Source organism: Melanerpes formicivorus, unplaced genomic scaffold, assembly GCF_026170545.1.
Source record: "Melanerpes formicivorus ecotype bairdi unplaced genomic scaffold, bMelFor1.0.p_v2 SCAF_63, whole genome shotgun sequence".
NCBI lineage: Eukaryota > Metazoa > Chordata > Aves > Piciformes > Picidae > Melanerpes > Melanerpes formicivorus.
Genome location: NW_027142415.1, coordinates 3,706,463 through 3,726,746, shown reverse-complemented (window position 1 = coordinate 3,726,746; position 20,284 = coordinate 3,706,463). Strand labels below are relative to the sequence as shown.

The following is a 20,284-nucleotide window of genomic DNA, read 5'->3' as shown; positions in this document are numbered from 1 at the left end:
ACTTGGGGGTGCTGGTGGACAAAAAGCTCAACATGAGCTCTCAGTGTGCACTTGCAGCCCGCAAAGCCAATCAGATCCTGGGCTGCATCAGGAGAAGTGTGGCCAGCAGGTCGAGGGAGGTGATCCTGCCCCTCTACTCAGCTCTGGTGAGACCCCACCTGGAGTACTGTGTCCAGTTCTGGAGCCCCTATTACAAGAGGGATGTGGAGGTGCTGGAAGGTGTCCAGAGAAGGGCCACAAGGATGATCAGAGGGCTGGAGCACCTCTCCTATGAGGACAGACTGAAGGAGTTGGGGCTGTTCAGTCTGCAGAAGAGAAGGCTCCGAGGTGACCTCATTGTGGCCTTCCAGTATCTGAAGGGGGCTACAGGAAGGCTGGGGAAGGACTTCTCAGGATCTCAGGTAGTGATAGGACTAGGGGGAATGGAATGAAGCTGGAGGTGGGGACATTCAGGCTAGATGTGAGGAGGAGGTTCTTCACCATGAGACTGGTGAAACCCTGGAATGGGTTGTCCAGGGAGGTGGTCGAGGCCCCGTCCCTGGGGGTGTTTAAGAGCAGGCTGGATGAGGCTCTGTCCAGCCTGATCTAGTGTGGGGTGTCCCTGCCCATGGCAGGGGGGTTGGAACTAGATGATCCTTGTGGTCCCTTCCAACCCTGAATGAAACTATGAAACTATGAAACTATGTTTGCTCTTCACTGATGGCTTAGGAAATAGTTGGAAACCCTTAGGGGAAATAAAAGTGAGATACTTGCTATTTATTCTCTAATTTTTGCATACAACCCACAAATATTTGAACTCAAGGACTTTCAGAGATGAAAAGTATAACAATGACCTACAGCTTGCTAAGCCCACCACAATACTTTGTCACAGGGATGGAAGGTTGGAGGACAGAGGGATGGAGGGAAGGAGGAAGTGAATTTCTCTGTGTGTGCAAAGAAAGGCAGGCAGGTACAGGTTTAGGTTAGGCAGGTGGAAAACAATTCAAATCCGTTTTCAGCAGTCACACAACTGCTTAAAACCAGAGGGAGATGTTTGGCTAAATTCCATGCAACAATGAAATTTGAGGGGGAAATCTTCAGCCATTCAATGTGATACAATTTAGCTTGAAAGCTTAATGAAAGAGGGGAAAAAAGCATTTGGGGGGCAAGGCATTTGCATAGCCCACTTCTTCTGCAGGTGTCTAATTGGTAGTGATACAGGTTTCATTAGAGTACACAGCAGGCTGTGGAGCTATCTAAAATGCCACTGAAGATAAATGCATTTTGTTATCAGCAGATGTAACTGCTTGCATGGGGAACCAACACCAGAATACCCTGAGTGATAGCCATACTTCATCCTTCCTCTCATCCAGCTCTGTGGAGAAACTGGAGCACACAAAGAATTATTAACACCTCATAGGCAGGAGAGGAAATTAGTTTAAAAGTCACCAGCATGGATATGTAAAGTTGGGGCAGAAAAAAACCCCAACAAACAACCCTGTTTACTAGTGCTGAGTTTACTGTTGTTATTGCAGGAGCAAAGGAAGCAGGTGGTGCAACAGACCCACACCCTGAAGTTAATGGGCTTCTGTACTTTCAAGACACAGTGTGAGAAGGTAAAGAGGGCTCATACTAAATCCTCCATGCAGGAAATTAATTCCTAGATATGCTGCTCTCTTGCAAGTGTGCAATAGTTTTGCAGGGAAGATATTAAGGATTGATGCCTGTGGAGAAAATATTCCTTGGCTGGGAGTGGATAAGAATTACAAGTCACAAATCACAAGGAAATACTATTTTTGGACACCCTCCATCTCCCAGGTCTTTGTTAAAATAGAGTGTGATTGTAAATACATGGCTAAAACAAATGGCATACTGCAATCCCAAACCCCAAAATATTAGGGAGAAAAGCAACCAGATAACCAAAGCTAAAGCAAAATGTGGGAAAGCCCAGAGCTGCAGAGTCAAAGCATCTTAAATAAAGTTAACATTCCTCTCCTCTAACATAGGATAGGATAGGATAGGATAGGATAGGATAGGATAGGATAGGATAGGATAGGATAGGATAGGATAGGATAGGATAGGATAGGATAGGATAGGATAGGATAGGATAGGATAAACCAGACCAGACCAGACCAGGTTGGAAGAGAGCTTTGAGATCTTTGAGTCCAACCTATCAACATTATCAGCAGCTTTGAGATCTTTGAGTCCAACCTATCATCCAACACTACCTAATCAACTAAACATACATTCTATAAACCTTACCTTCTATAGCCTTGGGTTTTTTTAATTGCCCTGTACTTTAAAAACCTTTGCACAACAGCTGACAGAGCAAGTCTTGGTCAATGACTGATACTCCCAGGCACTATGCTTGCACAAAAAAGAGATGTCACAAATAGCAAAGCATCTAAATTCATTAATCCAAAGGTACCTGGCTATCTCATCATTCATAAAAGGTAGGATTCTTGGGTACTTGGGAGGAAACAGAGGAGGCTCAGGGGAGACCTTATTGCTCTCTACAACTACCCGAAGGGAGGTTGTAGCTAGGTGGGGGTTGGTCTCTTCTCCCAGGCAACCAGCACCAGAACAAGAGGACACAGTCTCAAGCTGCACCAGGGGAAGTTTAGGCTGGAGGTGAGGAGAAAGTTCTTCCCAGAAAGAGGAATTGGCCATTGGAATGTGCTGCCCAGGGAGGTGGTGGAGTCACCATCACTGGAGGTGTTTAGGAAGAGACTGGATAGAGTGCTTGGTGCCATGGTTTAGTTGATTAGATGGTGTTGGATGATAGGTTGGACTCGATGATCTCAAAGGTCTCCAGATTGGTTTATTCTATTCTATTCTTATTCTGTTTTGTATTTTTACTCTTCCAACAGTAAGAAACTTGAAAAGTATCATCTCAGGTGCAAAGAACTCTGTGTTCTCTGCAAGCTCTATGTGAATACTTTCAGGCATTTCCATCAGTTAGAAGGTGATTTCTTACAAGAAGTATACAAGTTTGCTTAGTCTTCCATTAACAAAATATGTTGAAGGCTTTGTGTCTTTGTTTTTGGTCTTTTTATCTTCAGGAAATGCCCAGGCATTTATAATGGAGAGACAAGCAGGCACCTCATTGATTGCATCAAAGTCACTGGAATGGTCTGCCCAGGGAGGTGGTGGAGTCAACATCCCTGGAGGTGTTCAAGAGGGGACTGGATGTGGCACTTGGTGCCATGGTTTAGTAGTCACGAGGTGCTGGGTGACAGGTCGGACTTGATGATCTCTGAAGGTCTTTTCCAACCTTATTGATTCTATGATTCTATGAAAGGCTCTCTCAGCACAGAGGTGGAGAACCTGACAGATCTATTGTGTCCACTTTTGCTCTCAATAACCAGCACTGCCCATGTGTCTCCTGGGCTTCCTGGCTGCCAAACAGTGAAACACCACCCAAGCTAAACGTGCCATCCACTTTGAGCTCCCACCAGCCCCAGGATTAAATGAGAATTTCTTAGGTGACTACTGCTAACATTTCTGCAGGCTTTTCATACTTCATACTAAGCACCTGCCTGCTGAGACCTGCCACAGATTCTACACAGCATCATCTGTCTTTGGAAAACTGTTATTTTCAATTACAGCTCATGTTTCACATAAACTGTGTGCACGCCCTGGATTCCATAGCTTGTGTATTAATTAGCAGTAAATATGTATTTAAAGCTCTGTACTTAACTATGTATTGCAGGAAACTCATTAGATTACTTTTCTAAGGGAAAAAAAAAGGAGCTTCTAGTATCCTACTGCTTGTCTGTTATTTTTCTTTCTGTAGAACTCCTTTCCCTCTGCTGTGTTAGCTTTGAGCCTGCTGGCAGGTTTTAACTGAGTCTGACAGAGACATCTACCTATTAAAATGGTACAAATTTCATGAAGAGAGGAAACAGGGAAGAAGAGGGACAAACTATTTCTATATCCACTGAGGGAAAGCTTAAAGCATCTCTACAGGTTTTTCTGCAGGCTGGCTTGGTGGCTCATGGGGCTGCAGATGGACCTGAACCAGCACAAAGGTTCCTTGCAACTCAGCACAAGTGGCCTTTTGTGGCTGATCAGGCAGGGGGCAAACAGGTTGACAAGGTGATAACCATTCTGAAAGTGTGGGGTTTCTTTTGCTGGCAACCTGAGATGAGAAGTGAGGGAGTGGGTGATTTGGAGAAGACCAGAGGGTTAGTCATGGGGGACCACTGAAATGGGAAAGGAGAATGTTGTGGAAAAATAAACTGTTTGGGCAGAAGGCAGACACAGAATAATGACTGTAAAGGATGTAAAAGCGTAGCAGATCAGGTTTTCTGTGCTACTCTGCCCATGCACCAACTTGCTTTGCATTTGCTTATTTAGAGAGGCTGAGGGAGCTGGGGTTGCTTAGCCTGGAGAAGAGGAGGCTCAGGGGAGACCTTCTTGCTCTCTCCAACTCCCTGAAGGGAGGTTGTAGCCAGGTGGGGGTTGGTCTCTTCTCCCAGGCAACCTCTGACAGAACAAGAGGACACAGTCTCAAGCTGTGCCAGGGGTTGTTTAGGCTAGATGTTAGGAAGACATTCTTCCCAGAAAGAGAGATTGGCCATTGGAATGTGCTGCCCAGGGAGGTGGTGGAGTCATCATCACTGGAGGTCTTTAAGAGGAGACTAAATGGGGTGCTTTGTGCCATGGTTTATTTGATTAGATGGTGTTGGGTGATAGGTTGGACTTGATGATCTCAAAGGCCTTTTCCAACCTGGTTCATTCCATTCCATTCCATTCCATTCCATTCCATTCCATTCCATTCCATTCCATTCCATTCCATTCCATTCCATTCCATTCCATTCCATTCCATTCCATTCCATTCCATTCCATTCCATTCCATTCCTCAAAGATTACATCCTAACTAGTGGAACTACCTAACACCCCCAGTTTAACCATCAATATAAACCAAAGCTTTTCAAACCTCAGTATGTGAACGCACTTTGCTTGCCCAAGCACTTCAATGCAACATTAAAAAGTGAACATTTACTGCTTTTGGCATTTCTGAGGAATAAAGTAAGTCTGCATCTTATCCCTGAGCAGGGTGTTAATTAAATCTTCATATGTGTTTATTTGTAGTGGTTTGTATGCAGAGTTTTTTACCTCCTGCAGAACTAATTCAGAACTGGTCAGTGTGATTATTTCCTATTTACTCTGTGCACCTTGGTTAATCGCCAAAATCAGATGATATTATTCCTGCTCCAAAAATGGATGACCTATGTATGCTAAACAGCAAAAATGACTTGTTTGTTAATGAATTATACATTAGTATCCACAGGTATTGATATCTCATGTGATAAAGGCCCATGATGCCTTCCCCTAGCTGTGAATGCTCTACAAATCTATTATTTGTCCTATTTATGCCTCATTCTCTTTCCTTGACTATTCTGATTAATAAAGCCTTCCTTGTACAAATGTTTGTGAATAAAAATCACTGTGTGATTGGAACAAGTCAGTAGAGGTAGAGCCACAGAACACAGACAGATGTCTTGTTACTCTGTGAACCTTCAGCTCAAACAGAGTGGGTGATATAATAGAACAGAGTAGAATAGACTAGACTAATGTTGGGGTTTGGTTTAAGCAAGAGGGGACATGGGTCCCAGAAACACCTGTGCAATTCAGGCCTTGAAGGATTCTCTGTTGATAATATAGCAATGGAGTAGGAGCTGTGGGAAAGTGCTGATTGCTTGGTATGCTGAAGTCCTGCTGCCCCTGAGAAGGGAGGCAAACAGGATAAGGAGGAGGCGAGATCTGGGAAAAAGAGCAATTAGACTGAGTAGAAAAATTCCAGAGAGTAGTGAAATAATGATGTAACCTTTTAGAGAGAAACCAATAGTATGTATTAAATTAGGATAGATTTAACTATGCATAAGATAAGACTATAAATAATGAAGTGTGGAACAATAAAGTTGGATGATTACTGTCACTCTTATTGAGTGCTGTCATCCCTGTCTCCGTTCTCGTCAAGACTAGACTAGACTAGACTAGACTAGACTAGAATAGAATAAACTAGGTTGGAAGAGACCTTAGAGAGCATCACATCCAACCTATCATCCAACACCACCTAATCAACTAAACCATGCAACCCAGCACCCCATCAAGTCTTCTCCTAAACACCTCCAATGATGGTGACTCCACCACCTCCCCAGGCAGCCCATTCTAATGGACAATCACCCTCTCTGTGTAGAATTTCTTCCTAACCTCCAGGCTAAACCTCCCCTGGTGCAGTTCCCTCAGTGTCTCCTCAGAGGGCTTGTGTTCCAAACCCCTCACCAACTTCTGCTGGCTGTTTTTGATTCAGGCTTCTAAAATTCAGAAGATATGTAGTGAAAGAGAGAGATAATCAGAATGTTTCATGGCTTAAGTTACCCAGGCAGACCAGGTCTGCTCTGATCATAAGCACATAGTGTGAGTATTTTACAATGCTCTACTAGAGTTTGGTAAACTCTGCAGTAGGTATGGGACTCATTTCACAGTATCCAGTATTCCTAAGGTTGGAAGGGACCTCAAAGATCATTGAGTCCAACCTGTCACCACAGACCACATGACTAGAGTAGGGCAGACACTACTGTCCACTGCAGGTTTGAACTCACGACCTTCCCATTAAGGGTTTGATGTGCTACCAACCTGAGTCACTGTGTACCACTCCCAGTATCACTAAGGTTGGAAGAGACCTCAAAGATCGAGTCCAACCTGTCACCACAGACCTCATGACTAGACCATGGCACCTCGGAAGCATGGATATTTCTGGTCCTATTGCATGTGCAGAGCAAGAGATAAACCTGAGCTTGAAGGATATATATTTTTTCCTCCCTAAAATGTATCTGTATTGAGTTCTGAGACACTAACACTGGATGCAGCTGAGTATACACAAAGGAGTTACTTTGGAAAAAAAATATTAATTATACTTGTCATGAAATACATGTTCTGTGAGACTCAAGAGCAACACTGCTTGGAAGGAGAGCAATAAATGAGAGGAAAAATGCTTTAAAATGCATAATTATCATGCATTAAGCTGAAAAAACAGAGGATGGAAATATCCATGCTCTTCAAAATGTCAAGTTGAACACCTTGCTGTGAGCCAGACTGCTTAATGTATGGGTGGCTTTCAGGTCTGAAATTCTAATGCACAAAGGACAGCGTGACAGGATGTTAGTACTTTGTACAGATAAGATGAAAACTGTAATATTTCATTAACATTAAATCACTGACTAACATTTCTGAAGAAACACCTTTAGGAAGCCTAATACTTTTAGCAAATGAGCAGAAGTTAAATTGCCACATGCCTGAGAATAGCATAGCATAGCATAGCATAGCATAGCATAGCATAGCATAGCATAGCATAGCATAGCATAGCATAGCATAGCATAGCATAGCATAGCATAGCATAGCATAGCATTAACCTGGTTGGAAAAGACCTTTGAGATCATCAAGTCCAACCTATCACCCAACACCATCTAATCAACTAAACCATGGCACCAAGCAGCCCACCCAGACTCAAACACTTCCAGGGGTGGCGACTCCACCACCTCCCTGGGCAGCAAATTCCAATGGCCAATCTCTCTTTCTGGGAAGAACTTCTTCCTAACATCTAGCCTAAACCTCCCCTGGTGCAGCTTGAAACTGTGTCCTCTTGTTCTGGTGCTGGTTGCCTGGGAGAAGAGACCAAGCCCCACCTGGCTATATCCTCCCTTCAGGTAGCTGTAGACAGTAGTAAGGTCTCCCCTGAGCCTCCTCTTCTCCAGGCTAAGCAACCCCAGCTCCCTCAGCCTCTCCTCATAGGGCTTGTGTTCCAAACTCATCCCCAGCTTTATTGCCCTTCTCTGGACACCTTCCAGCAACTCAACATGTTTCTTAAGCTGAGGGGCCCTGCTGTGCTCAGGGTTGTGGCTAAGGATACAAAGGCAAGTTTCCCTCTGCTCAAGAACATCAAATCAAGCCTACTAATAAATAGCAATAAACAAAACTTGCTAATCCATGGTGTGTTTTAAAACAGAGCTTCTTTGTTTCTTTTCATCACAGCTTCTAAAGTCATCCTAAAGTCGGGAAAAAAACCAACCTCCCACCTGTTATGATCAGAACTTTTGCCTCAAATTAATTTATTTTGTTTCAATATAGTTGTCTAAAAGAGACAAAGTTTCATGCACTGTGTGCTGTGGGTAACTCGGCTTGTTGGCTTTGCTGTTGAAAGGCATAATTGTGGGACTATTGCTTGTGATGAGTGATGCCTCTCTTCATGAAGAGCATCCTCTAAGATAGCAGGAGCAAACAGAACCAGACTCTACAACCAACCATATAAAACACACTCAAATTTTGTGTTCCCTGCTTCTAAATATAGCGCTGATTGAAGAGCTATGGAAGCCCAGATAAGTTTGCTCTCTTCCTCTCTCTTCCTCCCCCTCCTCCAAGGACAGTTTGATAAAAGTAATCAGTTTAATACAATGACCTTGCTTCCAAAGACCTAGGTTACTAGAGATGATTTCGTTTGCATATGTAAATGTAATTATTTCCTGTCTGAATGCAGATAGCTGCAGACCAGACCTCAGTACACAGACTGAACAATGATGCAGGGCTTTAGGTAAGATTTCAAACCAGCTCTGTTAGCCAATTTGTCATATGCATCCATAGAGAAACCTCCTTACAAATGTGCCCACAATCAAGGCTTCCCCCATGGAATTTGGTTACTATTTTATTCACTAGCTCACAGAATGAAAGGGGAAGTAGGAGATGCTAAATGCCACCAGCAGTTTGGGAATTGCAGTGGGGAGCTCCTTGGAGGAAAAGCTCACATTTAGAACAAATGTAGCTGTTTTATTTAAAGGCACAGGGAGTGTTAATGTGATATTTCATTTTCTGCAGAGCAGGACAGAGAATTGCAGAGGGTGTCACCAAGACACTGTCCAGTGGCCTTCTGTGTAGAAATCAGTGTACAATTTATCTGAGCTGCTTCAAGTGATGAGGGCTGCTTTAGGGAAGGTTAATTACAACTGGTTTATAAACAAATACTTTAAATTAGTCTATCTTGAGTTATGGAATGGAATGGAATGGAATGGAATGGAATGGAATGGAATGGAATGGAATGGAATGGAATGGAATAGAATAGAATAGAATAGAATAGAATAGAATAGAATAGAATAGAATAGAATAGAATAGAATAGAATAGAATAGAATAGAATAGAATAGACAGGTTGGAAGAGACCTTCAAGATCATTGTGTCCAACCTATCATCCAACACCACCCAACCAACTAAACCATGCAACCAAGCACCCTGTCAAGTCTCCTCCTGAACACCTCCAGCGATGGTGACTCTACAACTTTGTTTTCTCCCAGACAGAAGAGAAAAAAACACCAACAAAACCCCCAACCTGCTACACAATCTCTGTTCAGTATCCAGAGTGGTTTTTATTTTCTGTGAGCAAACTGAATACACTGAGATTCTTGTTTCTGGGTATGTTTTATTAATCACTCCTTCCCAACTTCCCTCTTGCTATTTGTTATCCTTTTATATATGCTGACAACAAAACTGCATTCGGGAGGCGAACAGCCATGTACCAATACCCATAGCTCATGTTTATCCTCAGAGGTACAAGGTCTGCCTGAGACTTTCCTTAATCACTCATGCCTCCAAATTCTTGCCAGCAGCAGTGCAGCCCAAGATATTTTGTCATCTCACAGAAATAATAATAATAAAACAATATAATAATAATCTTAGCATCAATAAGGTTGGAAGAGACCTCAAAGATCAGCAAGTCCAACCTGTCACCCAACACCTCATGACTAACTAAACCATGGCATCAAGTGCCACATCCAATCCCCTCTTGAACACCTCCAGGGATGGGGACTCCACCACCTCCCTGGGCAGCACATTCCAATGATCAACAACTCTCTCTGGGAAGAACTTTCTCCTCACCTCCAGCCTAAACTTACCCTGGGGCAGTTTGAGACTGTTATTATAAGAATATTTCTAGATACATGACCTTGCATGTTTCAAATAAGCCTGCTTCACCAAGTAAGTCAGATAAATCATAGAATCAACCAGGTTGGAAAAGACCTCAGAGATCAAGTCCAACCTATTACCTAACACCTCCTGATGACTAAACCATGACTCCAAGTGCCACATCCAAGCCTTTTTTGAACACCTTCAGGGACGGGGACTCCACCACCTCCCTGGGCAGCACATTCCAGTGGCCAATTGCTCTTTCTGTGAAGAACTCTCACCTCACCTCCAGCTTGAACTTCCCCTGGTGCAGCTTGAGACTGTGTCCTCTTGTTCTGGTGCTGGTTGCCTGGGAGAAGAGACCAACCCCCACCTGGCTACAGCCTCCCTTCAGGTAGTTGTAGACAGCAATAATAAGGTCTCCCCTGAGCCTCCTCTTCTCCAGGCTAAACACCTCCAGCTCCCTCAGCCTCTCCTCACAGGGCTTGTGCTCCATACAGCTGACTTGACCCTGTCATTATTTATCAGTTGAGCTAGCCAAAACCTTTTTTTTTTTTTCCTTCCCCATCAGTTGCTGGGAATTTTATTTCTTTGCTTATAATTTAGTTTTGGTCCTAATCAGATCCCAGCTCGTGTTCAAATTAGACATGGAACTGGCAGGACTGCTCCAGGGCACTGACCACACAAATAACACCCTGTGGCTTTTAAATAAAAGTGACATTTTTGTCATTCCAGTTTTGTGGTATGTTCGCAGGAAAACTGTCAGGAGCATCATTTTCTTAAGCTTCCACTTATTTGTTACCTTGACAATTGTAAAAAACCAGATGTAGCTGCTTTATTAAGTTCAGTGAGGGGCTAACACAATTATGGGTTTGTGAAATCACATCTGAATCCCAAAGTCACAATCTGCACAGCCTGTTGGCATCTAAACTAGGAAGCTTTGTCCAAAATAACATGATGATCTTGAAGGTCTCTTCCAACCTGGTCTATTCTACTCTACTTCTATTCTATTCTATTCTATTCTATTCTATTCTATTCTATTCTATTCTATTCTATTCTATTCTATTCTATTCTATTCTATTCTATTCTATTCTATTCTATTCTATTCTATTCTATTCTATTCTATTCTATTCTATATCAAAGAGAAGAAGCTTACACAAATACTTGCCATTGGCTTTCTGTATCATCTCTCCTATGGAATAGGTGAATTTCCCTGCACACAAATGCATGAGCAGCACTGAGCACTTAAACCATCCAGACCCCATCACCAGAACTACACTGTGGAGATGAATAATGGCAAACTAAACTTGAGAGGTTATAAGAAAACTGCCATGGGGGATAAGGTGCTCCCAGGGGCTTGCAGCAGTGGTCAGGCACAGCCTGGGATATTCAGACTCTGTGATAGGGAAGGAAGAGAAGGAAGCAGCCACCAATGCTGCTTGCTCTTGGAGCAGAGCAGGACAGTAAGCTGGTCTGGGATCTGTCCAGCAAAGCAACCTCCTCCCAAAGACACACAGAAAATTAAGTTTTCCAAACCATGAGACATATTTATAATACAGAGTCTATGAACACCTAATACTGAAAGCAGCTTGCCCCAAAGCCAAACTACACCTGCTTTTCAAAGGGATTCATTTTGCCTGAGCCAGAATTCCACAGAATCACAGAATGGTAGGGGATGGAAGGGACCTCTGGAGATCATTTGAGTCCAACTCCCCTGCCAAGGCAGGTTCACCTAGAGAAGGTCACACAGGAACACATCCAGCTGGGTTTTGAATGTCTCCAGAGATGGAGGAAGAACAGTGTGGCCAGCCGGAGCACGGAGGTCATTCTGTCCCTGTACACTGCACTGGTTAGGCCACACCTCGAGTGCTGTGTCCAGTTCTGGGCCCCTCAGTTTAGGAAGGAGGTTGACTTGCTGGAACGAGTCCAGAGAAGGGCAACGAAGTTAGTGAGGGGCTTGGAACACAGCCCTGTGAGGAGAGACTGAGGGACCTGGGGCTGCTTAGCCTGGAGAGGAGACTCAGGGGTGACCTTATTGCTCTCTACAACTACCTGAAGGGGGGTTGTAAACAGGCAGAGGTTGGTCTCTTCTCCCAGGCAGCCAGCACCAGAACAAGAGGACACAGTCTCAGGCTGCACCAGGGGAGGTTCAGGCTGGAGGTCAGGAGGAAGTTTTACACAGAGAGAGTGATTGCCCATTGGAATGGGCTGCCTGGGGAGGTGGTGGAGTCGCCATCACTGGAGGTGTTCAGGAGGAGACCTGACAGGGTGCTTGGTTGCATGGGTTAGTTGATTAGGTGGTGTTTGATGATAGGTTGGACGTGATGATCTTGAAGGTCTCTTCCAACCTGGTTTTATTCTATTCTATTATTCTATCCTCTGTGGCCACAGACTATAGATGCGGTGCTGAGGGTTTATGGGTGAGCTGGCAGTGCTGGGTTAATGGCTGGACTCGATGATCTTGAAGATCTCTCCCAGCCAAAGCGAGTCTATAAATACCTGTCTGAAGGACAGGCACACACCAGAAGGGGGTTTGATTCCCCCTGTGGCTTGCCAGCCTCCACTGCTCACGTTTTCTAGCTCTTTTTTCCCCTGTGAGCATCCAGACTGTGCATGCTGCAATACACCAGGAATATTGTGCACAGCAAGGGCTTGTGGCTGTGCATAGAGAATTTCTTTTCTGCTTTCTGTATTACTGATTTCAAATCAGTAATTTCAGATGTTACTGTCAGTGCCAAAATAATGGTATGGCTGACTGGAATAAATAATATATATTAACCTTTGATTTAGTCCTGGCATCAGAGCTTCATCTAAACCACATGAAAGCAACCCTGCTCTGACTGCTGCTATGAGGGATGTTTGTTCTCTGATCTCACCCCCTACACAGAAACACAAATGGGTGACTTTGGCTTCACCTTGACACTGACCAAATTATTTTCCCGTTGTCTTGGAAATGTTTTCTCTTCCCAGAGTCAGAACTAAAGCAAAATCTTTCCAAACACAGAGGCTGAAGAGCAGCATATGTGTACTCTGCATGCCCTTCTGTACATATTCAGGTCTGTATTTGGCATGTGGCACTGTGGGAGTGACTTAAATGATGTTGGGAATGACATGGTTCATAAGATTACCACAACAATTGTCTGAGAGGGGTTTGGTTCCAAAGGTGGTGTGGGGTTTCTTCCTTCTTTCTATTTCTTTTTCTCTTTTCTCTCTATCCAGCAGTTGACACAATCTTGTTAACTTTAACAGGAGATGCTGCACATTACCGAATCCAGCTGTATAAATATTTTAACAACATCATGGATGTTTCCCCTAGTTCTGCAGCACATGGTGGTGCTTTCAGCTTCTATGCACATAATTCTTATTTCAGCTGGGAGGGGAAGTAAGTGGAAAGAGACTGAAAGTGTTTAGTGGTCAGAGGAGGGGAGGTGAGACTCAGTTAAGAAACCAAAAGATTCTTTAACAAGTGGCCAGCTTGATGCTTCAGCTACTTTTCATAGAATCAATAAGGTTGGAAGAGACCTCAGAGATCATCAAGTCCAACCTGTCACCCAACAGCTCAAGACTACTAAACCATGGCACCAAGTGCCACATCCAAGCCCCTCTTGAACACCTCCAGGGATGGGGACTCCACCACCTCCCTGGGCAGCACACTCCAATAGCTAACAACTCTGTGAAGAACTTTCTCCTCACTTCCAGCCTAAGCTTGCCCTGGTGCAGCTTGAGACTGTGTCCTCTTGTTCTGGTGCTGGTTGCCTGGGAGATTTTGTATTCCTTTTTTTTAGTTCCTCTGGGGAGCTTTTTGGGATTCAGTGCTGAGGTGCATCAGTGGAACCTGTTGCTATTATTGCTATCTGCAATTATGCTTCAGCCAGAGTAATTTATACAATTATTGGCAATTCCTACAGTGACAGAACTCAGCCCAGAGAGAGAATCTTGCTTTCAAAGTAAGAAGCTGCTGCTAGGCATTCTCAATTTCCAACTCTGAATTTCCAATCCACTCTCAAGGTACAATTCAGAATGTGCTCTAGAAATAAAAGAGAGGAAAACCTATTGAGATATGATCAGCTTCTGTGTAAACTGTGGTAAGGAAGCACCTTGCTGCAGCACGTGGCATGCAAAAAATCATCATTTTGAGACTGGGTATTTATTCTATGAAGAATAGGTATTTACTGCATCAAGAATAGCGAGTCCAGCAGGAGCAGGGAAGTCATTGTGCCCCTCTACTCAGCACTGGTTAGGCCACACCTTCAGTACTGCATCCAGTTCTTCTGAGCCCCTCAGTTTAAGAAGGACATTGAGACTCTTGAACGTGTCCAGAGAAGGGCAACAAGGCTGGGGAGAGGCCTTAAGCACAAGTCCTATGAGAAGAGGCTGAGGGAGCTGGGGTTGTTTAGCCTGGAAAAGAGGAGGCTCAGAGGAGACCTTATTGTGCTCCACAACTACCCAAAGGGAGGTTGCAGACAGATCGGGGTTGGTCTCTTCTCCCAGGCAACCAACACCAGAATGAGAAGACACAGTCTCAAGCTGCACCAGGGGAACTTTAGGCTCAAGGTGAGGAGAAATTTCTTCACATAGACATTTGTTAGCCATTGGAATGTGCTGCCCAGGGAGGTGGTGGAGTCAGCATCCCTGGAGGTGTTCAAGAGGGGATTGGATGTGGCACTTGGTGCCATGGTCCAGTAGTCAGGAGGTGTTGGGTGACAGGTTGGACTTGAGGATCATTGAGGTCTTTTCCAACCTTGTTGATTCTATGATTCTAAAGGGCCACTTGCAGGGTGTGGTAGTTTTAGGCTCTACCTCTTGCTGTTGGGCTACTCCACTACAAAACAGACAAAACTTTTTATGTGATAAACATAGAGCTTTATAGAGGCAAATCCTTACAATTATCTTTGCATGATACTCAGCTTCCCATCCATTTGTTCCAGGAATGGTAGCTGTATCATCCCATGCCACAACCCTTCCTTCTTCTGGGAAAGTCAGAGGCTTTCACTGACTCAACACACACTCCTATGAGACCTCTTTGGCTGCGTTTTCTGCCAATCCAAATGAATGCATTTATGAAGTGGAACCTCTCTGATTCTCACTTCACTCATCTGTTACCAACCATCAAGCTGTGGCAAACTATGCAATCTACTTCTGCAGAGTTTTCAAAGGGTTTAAGGTCACCATCCCAGAAGTGAAAATTCTCCACTACAGACCACAGAATACATTGAGGACACTCACCCCATATTGTTTATCGATAAGAACCAGGGCTGGCCAGTTATGGAACAGTTCTTAAATATTAATCAACACACTTTTCTCCTACTTCAACCCAGGGAAAGCAGAGCTTTCTGATGCACTGTTGCAACACTGGTCTTTTAATACTATATGACTTGTGATAAATTATTGACTACATTTGTCTAAATAATGTATCTTCATCAGTTCAGAACATTCAGCAAAGCATGGTAGGACCATCTGCCACTGGTTTGAATCCTAAGTGTGTGGTCCTGTACATTTAGAAAGCTGAGCCCTGCTAGCATTGAATGAAACACTTCTGGAGTAATGGTCTGACTGCAAACTACCTTCAGTTGCAAGAGGCTGAACCCACAGCAGGAGCAGGGTGGCCCACATATAAGTCTTGAGCTTAGTGGATTATGAACTGGATATCTTTGTGTCCAGACCTGACTCCATCCACATCCTACTGTTCAACAGGATGGACCCTGGACCTGGTCCATTACCTCTTCTTCTTCAAGGCTGTCAACAAGCCTTGTCACTGCTTCCATGCGGATCCTGCTGGGAGCTGTGCAGCTGTGCCCAAGTCCTTGAGGGCACTGCCTGTATTGTGGGCACCCTCATTCCCTCAGTTCATCTTCCCATATCAGTGCAGCTCTGCTTGTGTTACTCCTTCAGCCAGCTTCTACCATCAGGACAGTTTGGACACACAGAGCTTGTCTATAGGAAAGCAAGAGGCTGACAGAAGACCCGAATATTTTCTAGTCTCATGTTTTAAAGGTATTCAGCTTTGTCCTGATGTCTGTTGCTTGCATGTGTAAAGCTAAAGTTTCATACAACAAAACCTGTTCTCAGGGATACTGCAATTGCCTACCAGTATGGCTGTTTACAACATGTAGACTGTTTTCCAGGCACCCCCTTCAATTATTTGTCCTGCTCTCTGCTTCTTTTCACTCCTGAGAATGTGTTGTGTTCTCTTCTGCTGCACTTCAGGATGTACTTCAGTTTTCATACTATCATAGTGGCTATTTCCTAGCACTATGCCTTTACTATCTCTTAGCAAGCTGAACAAGCCCCTTACAAATCTTCTCTTCCAGTACAAGGATATTCTGCTGCTGTACTGAAATCCAGCATACAGATTTCTCTGCCCAGCTCCCTAACACTTGGTGCCACTCAAGTAGTCAAACCTCTGTACAACTCCTCTTTCTCAGGAATTTCTTCCCATATTGCTGCATTTGGCTACCAGTCTCAGAATATTTTCCCTCTCTAAACCACTAGCACTTGGCCATACTCCTTCAGCACAATACCTCTGCTTTTCAGTGTGGCCAGGGTTACAGTGCTGCTGCCTCCCCAGATCAACTGATTTTTCACTGGCCTAATAGCACAGTTACAAAAAAGTAGCTGTAGAATGGATATCAACTTTTGTATCAGATGAGCAAATGATAATGAATATTCTATGGACACACAACAGATGCTGTGGGCACATGAAATATTCAGACACTATTGCATCAGTGTGCTACAAGTGTGTCAGATGTGTTTCTGAGCACATCCCTGTGTTACAGTATATTGGTGTTACCTGTTCCTGTCATTTACCCATAGCTCTGGTAGAGATTAACAGACGCTGCTTTGGTGGGACAGGGATTATTGAACCAGAGCAAAAGGAAGAATATCAGGATTTGCTGCTGCAGGTGCAATAGGCAGTGGTATTTCCTAACTTCAAGGTGTGACTGTAGGCTGCTTACTGCTCTGATCTATTTCCTCTGTTCTTTTGTTCTGAACAAACAGTACTATGTTCTAAAAGCTGGGCCGTCCCTGGGCAGCTTGGACACTGCCTGAGAAGGAGTACAGCTGCTGATGCTGGGCTCACACAGGCTTGCTGGGATAATCAGAATACAGGAAGCCCTCAGAGATGGCTAGAATTATTTCTCACTCTCTTCACAGCTGAACAGCAAGTGAATATTTCCCTTCTAATCGTGCTGACCTTAATGATACCTGCACTGGATGCTGCATGCCTAAACACTTGGTGCTTCTATCCTGCTGCATGAGCTCTGGAAACTTAGCCAGGTGTTCTTGTTCTCCAGCAGGGACTGTCACCTTTCAACTTTTACCCTGGATAGCTTGGTCAGCCTTATTTTGGGGTTGCTTCAGCATGGTTGAATTTGTTTCTTTGAAAGAATCCCTCCTGGAAATTTGTGTTACAAATCTCACAGCTGATCTCCACTCTGCTGCTTCTGAAAAACTACTTTATATTCTTCCAGAGCAAGTGGTGCTGTGTAGCTTTACTGGGTAGAGAAAACTGAGGAGCAACATTAGAAAGACAGAAGGGCTGCAATGAAGCAGACCAAAACCGCATCCTGCCTTGTGTCCTGTCCCTGCCATTGGCCAGAAGCAAGTGCCTTGGGAGGTAGATAAGAAGGGGTAAATGCATTGCCTGTAGTTCCTGAAATGCTCTCACAGCACAGTGGAATAGATGTGTTCAATAATCCCCACGGAATTTCTTTTCTGTGATAACTATCTTTTCCTGTTAAAGGTAATGAAAAATGGGGAGAAATTATCTAGGGCTGTGGTGGTGCTCCAAAAACTAACAAAAATGTGACAAGCATGCTAGGAATTTCCTAGGTGGCAGCCCTAGGGATAAAGAATTTGCTGAGCCCCATTCCTGCTTCTAAATTAAACCCCCCAAATTAAAGAAACATTTAATGGCATCACTCTAGTCTCTGCTTCACTCAACCTTTTAATTTCACATTTAAATCTGAACTACCTGGAGATGTCTGTAAGGAAACAAAGGAGACATAAATAATCTTTGACTTTGTTTGTTTGAGGATGAGATGAATTGCTTCCGGAGAGAAGGTTTGTTTCTGTTCACTACAGAGGGGAGTCTGGAGTGATTTACGTCTAGGCTGGGCACCTGATGGTGGATGCAGATCAATTTCCCCTAAAAGACAGGTCACATCCAATCTATTCTCTCTCATATGGCAGCACTCAAATGTCTGGCAGCCATCTGATATTTGAAAAGACACTTCTAGCCACACCATCTCACTGACTGCCTTGTCTGTCTTTTAAAAGGGTTAACAATGAACTTTATCTTCATAGCTTCATTTCTGTATCCTCATCCCCTACACTGGCTACAAACACAGATTTAATTCCTATCACAAGCACTTTCCTCTATATGTAAGGCTGATTCCTTCTCCTGGAAATAAGGAGTGCAGGTAGTCTGAATCTTTCCATGCTGCCTGCTGCTTTGTTCCAATATGTCACTTTCTTCACCTATTAATCACCCTCTCTCCCTTGCTGTGAATGCTAGCAGACAGATCCCTTCTACTTTATTTCATTCCTTCTGCACTACCTAATTGCATTAGAAAGCTTGTACTTTATAAGTCTGAAGTGTTTCTTTATTTATAAGTGTTATTTACAGTAGTGGTAGAATTACAAGAGGAATTCCAGCCCTGCATACACAGATCTGTGTCGTGCCTGCTCCAAACCTCTTTCTTTCTAGCAATTGGTGTTTCTTCACCCATGTTTCAAGCATGCTGCTGATATCTGACATTAACACGACACTTGTGCATGTGCTTTGAACAATGGCCTAGATTTGGGGGCTTACAAGGTGAAGGTTCTTACAGCTGGTTTTGAAATGTATTAATTGAAGCTGATAAAAGTAGACTGATGATGACAAGATGGGGTTGGTGGAGCCACCACAGCCAAGCCACTGCTTGCACTGGAATATGAAACCCCAAGGAGTGTCACAGTGTTACATAGGTACAAACAACTCAGCAGGGACAGGGAAGACTTTGTGCTTCAATGGCAGCTCTGCTTGTCATCATTACAAGAACTCCAGTTTGATCCTTGATTTTCAGTGCTGCAGACAAGTACATCTATTGATTGCATTTGATACCACCATCGAAAAGCAAAGCAGATCATCTGTTTATGTGATTTCTGCATCAACCAGCAGGAGACATCCCTATCACTCCAGGGTACCCGAAAAGCTCAAGACTTTTCAGTGGCTCAGTTTTGACACAACTGAGATCTGAGTAAGATTATGAACATCAGTTGTTACTTTGCAGCGAGGATTCGCTGCTGCCTGAGGACTTGTTACTGCAAATGCCTGGAAAGCTGCAACACATCAGGTTAAGTGCTGTAATTCGAGGAACCTACATATATTGTGCATACATGGTTAAGAAAAGAGATGAACAGAAATCTGTTGAAGCTTGAAAAGGGGAATGGAAAAGTCCTGCACCTGGGGAAGAGCAACCCAAAGCACCAGCACAGGCTGGATGATGATGATCTGGAAGGCATCTTTGCAGAAAAGAAGCTGGGTCCTGCCATTAATGTGCTGCCATGACAAAGAAAGCCAGTGGTGTCCTGGGCTGCATTAGGCAGGTAGGGAGGTGATCATTCCCATCTGCTCAGCACACCTGGAGTGCTGACTCCATTTCTGGGCTTTTCTATACAAGGCAGCTACAGAGCCACTGTTACCAAGATGATGAAGGGATCGAAGCGCCTGTCATATGAGAAGAGACTTGAGAGCTGGGGCTGGTCAGCCTAGAGAAAAGAAGGCTTGGGGAAACTCTCCAGTGTACACAAACACTCCAAGAGAAGATGCAAAGAACATGGAGCTAGGTTTCTTTCAGTGATGCATAAATTGAAACACAGGAAGTTCCCTCTGAATATTAGGAAACAATTTTAGTGTGAGAGGTACTGAGCACTGGCGTATGTTGCCCAGAAACTTTGTAGGATCCCTGAAGATACTCAAAAAGCTAGACATGGTTGTGGGCAACCTGATGATCCTACTTTGGGCAGGAGGAAAGGACTAAGTGACCTCCAGAGGTCCCTTCCAAACTGACTGATGAGGTCCCTAAAGCTGTTTCTACTTAGTGGATGCACCTCTTACACACACCTCAATCTAGTAAGCAGTCAAATACTCTCTCTTCCTTAAACAAAACAAACCCCTGAAAATAATAGTTTTGTTTCAAAGTAGGTTATTTATCTTGCAGTGATTTACTTACTTTATTTTTTGTTATTCATGCAATAATCTCGAATGAATAGTAAATGAAACAGCCTGGGGACAAGAATATGAACTGCTTTTCCCCCTGAAGGGGAGTAAGCTAACCTTCTGACCAAAGAGTGAGATGCTTTTGT

At 43.9% G+C, this 20,284-nt stretch overlaps 1 protein-coding gene across 2 annotated transcripts in view; it reads right to left on the bottom strand.

Annotated features, from left to right (window-relative positions):
* NKAIN2 (sodium/potassium transporting ATPase interacting 2) overlaps positions 1 to 20,284 on the bottom strand; it is a 626,732-nt gene that overhangs the window by 169,144 nt on the left and 437,304 nt on the right. The gene's annotated exons all lie outside the window — the stretch shown is intronic.